The sequence below is a fragment of the Styela clava genome, chromosome 13 (genome assembly GCF_964204865.1).
Source record: "Styela clava chromosome 13, kaStyClav1.hap1.2, whole genome shotgun sequence".
NCBI lineage: Eukaryota > Metazoa > Chordata > Ascidiacea > Stolidobranchia > Styelidae > Styela > Styela clava.
In genome coordinates this window covers 16,387,501-16,390,000 of record NC_135262.1, presented here as the reverse complement: position 1 = coordinate 16,390,000, position 2,500 = coordinate 16,387,501, and the positions used below count along the sequence as shown (strand labels likewise).

The 2,500-nt window shown below is 54.0% G+C and overlaps 1 non-coding gene across 1 annotated transcript in view; it reads left to right on the top strand.

The window, feature by feature from the left end:
• The first annotated feature begins 1,234 nt into the window (after positions 1–1,234).
• Positions 1,235–2,500, top strand: part of LOC144431578 (small subunit ribosomal RNA) — a 1,810-nt gene continuing 544 nt past the window's right edge. Inside the window, exon 1 of the ribosomal RNA XR_013480142.1 lies at positions 1,235–2,500. This exon is cut by the window's right edge and continues 544 nt beyond it. This is a non-coding gene — a ribosomal RNA (small subunit ribosomal RNA).

The following is a 2,500-nucleotide window of genomic DNA, read 5'->3' as shown; positions in this document are numbered from 1 at the left end:
GGCCGGTCGGAGCGCACCCTTTTCTCGGTGGCTGGCGGGCGAGAGAGTGCTGCGTCGCCGGCATCGGCGTCGAAAGAAGCCGAGCCGAAAAAAGTTAAAGTACAAACGTGCAAGCATACTAACCTAACCCTAGGTAAGGCATGTCAGAGCGAAAGACAGTAATTTCGAATGAGCCAAGAAAGAGCGGTGCGGGGCCGGTCGGAGCGCACCCTTTTCTCGGTGGCTGGCGGGCGAGAGAGTGCTGCGTCGCCGGCATCGGCGTCGAAAGAAGCCGAGCCGAAAAAAGTTAAAGTACAAACGTGCAAGCATACTAACCTAACCCTAGGTAAGGCATGTCAGAGCGAAAGACAGTAATTTCGAATGAGCCAAGAAAGAGCGGTGCGGGGCCGGTCGGAGCGCACCCTTTTCTCGGTGGCTGGCGGGCGAGAGAGTGCTGCGTCGCCGGCATCGGCGTCGAAAGAAGCCGAGCCGAAAAAAGTTAAAGTACAAACGTGCAAGCATACTAACCTAACCCTAGGTAAGGCATGTCAGAGCGAAAGACAGTAATTTCGAATGAGCCAAGAAAGAGCGGTGCGGGGCCGGTCGGAGCGCACCCTTTTCTCGGTGGCTGGCGGGCGAGAGAGTGCTGCGTCGCCGGCATCGGCGTCGAAAGAAGCCGAGCCGAAAAAAGTTAAAGTACAAACGTGCAAGCATACTAACCTAACCCTAGGTAAGGCATGTCAGAGCGAAAGACAGTAATTTCGAATGAGCCAAGAAAGAGCGGTGCGGGGCCGGTCGGAGCGCACCCTTTTCTCGGTGGCTGGCGGGCGAGAGAGTGCTGCGTCGCCGGCATCGGCGTCGAAAGAAGCCGAGCCAAAAAAAGTTAAAGTACAAACGCGATGCTAATGAGCGAGCCGTTGTCTCGACTAATATGTAGGGGGCGTTCGATCGAGCGTCTGGCTTGAGCGCTTGTCGGCCTAGCAGAACGGTCGCATTGTTATGCCCGGGTTTTAGGCACCGCTGCAGGCGGCCGGCAGAGCTCTTGTTTGTGCGAAACTGAATGGATCGAGCCCGAGAGAGGGCGAGCAAAGAAAAAACGCAAATCGCTCCGCCTGGCACTGCCGGCGAGAGCGTGGACGTCGCGGCCAGCGACTGTCGAAGCTGAGTACGGCCGCAGGCGATCGCCTCGGTCTTAAACGAATGCGACGAGCACGCGCCGGGCGGCCCAGCAAGGGCCGAGCGCAGCTGTCGCAGCTATCTGGTTGATCCTGCCAGTAGTGATATGCTTGTCTCAAAGATTAAGCCATGCAGGTGCAAGTACGAGTTCTCGTAAAGCGAAACTGCGAATGGCTCATTAAATCAGTCTTGGTTTATTTGGTCTCGTAAGCGAAGTGGATAACTGTGGTAATTCTAGAGCTAATACATGCATTAAGCGCCGACTTCGGGAGGCGCGCTTTTATCAGATCAAAACCGACCGGGTTCGTCCTGTGACGTTTGATGACTCTGGATAACCACGCGGATCGTACGGTCTCTGCACCGACGACGTATCATTCAAGTGTCTGCCCTATCAACTGTCGAAGGTACGCTACGTGCCTACCTTTGTGATAACGGGTAACGGGGAATCAGGGTTCGATTCCGGAGAGGGAGCCTGAGAAACGGCTACCACATCCAAGGAAGGCAGCAGGCGCGCAAATTACCCATTCCCGACACGGGGAGGTAGTGACGAAAAATAACAATACAGGACTCTAACGAGGCCCTGTAATTGGAATGAGTACATCCTAAAACTCTTAACGAGTATCCATTGGAGGGCAAGTCTGGTGCCAGCAGCCGCGGTAATTCCAGCTCCAACAGTGTATGCTAAAGTTGTTGCGGTTGAAAAGCTCGTAGTTGGATTTTGGGCGAGCGCCGCCGGTCCGTCGCAAGGCGTGTCACTGGTTGCGTTCGCCTCACCTTCGGTTCTCCGTCGGTGCTCTTGACTGAGTGTCGGCGGTGGCCGATAAGTTTACTTTGAAAAAATTAGAGTGTTCAAAGCAGGCTGTTCGCCTGCATAGTGTTGCATGGAATAATGGAATAGGACCTCGGTTCTATTTTGTTGGTTTTCGGAGCACGAGGTAATGATTAAGAGGGACAGACGGGGGCGTCCGTACTCTGCCGTTAGAGGTGAAATTCTTGGATCGGCGGAAGACGAACTACTGCGAAAGCATTCGCCAAGAATGTTTTCTTTAATCAAGAGCGAAAGTCAGAGGTTCGAAGACGATCAGATACCGTCCTAGTTCTGACTATAAACGATGCCAACTAGCGATCGGGAGGCGTTACCATGACGACCTTTCCGGCAGCTTCCGGGAAACCAAAGTCTTTGGGTTCCGGGGGAAGTATGGTTGCAAAGCTGAAACTTAAAGGAATTGACGGAAGGGCACCACCAGGAGTGGAGCCTGCGGCTTAATTTGACTCAACACGGGGAAACTCACCCGGCCCGGACACAGGTAGGATTGACAGATTGAGAGCTCTTTCTTGATTCTGT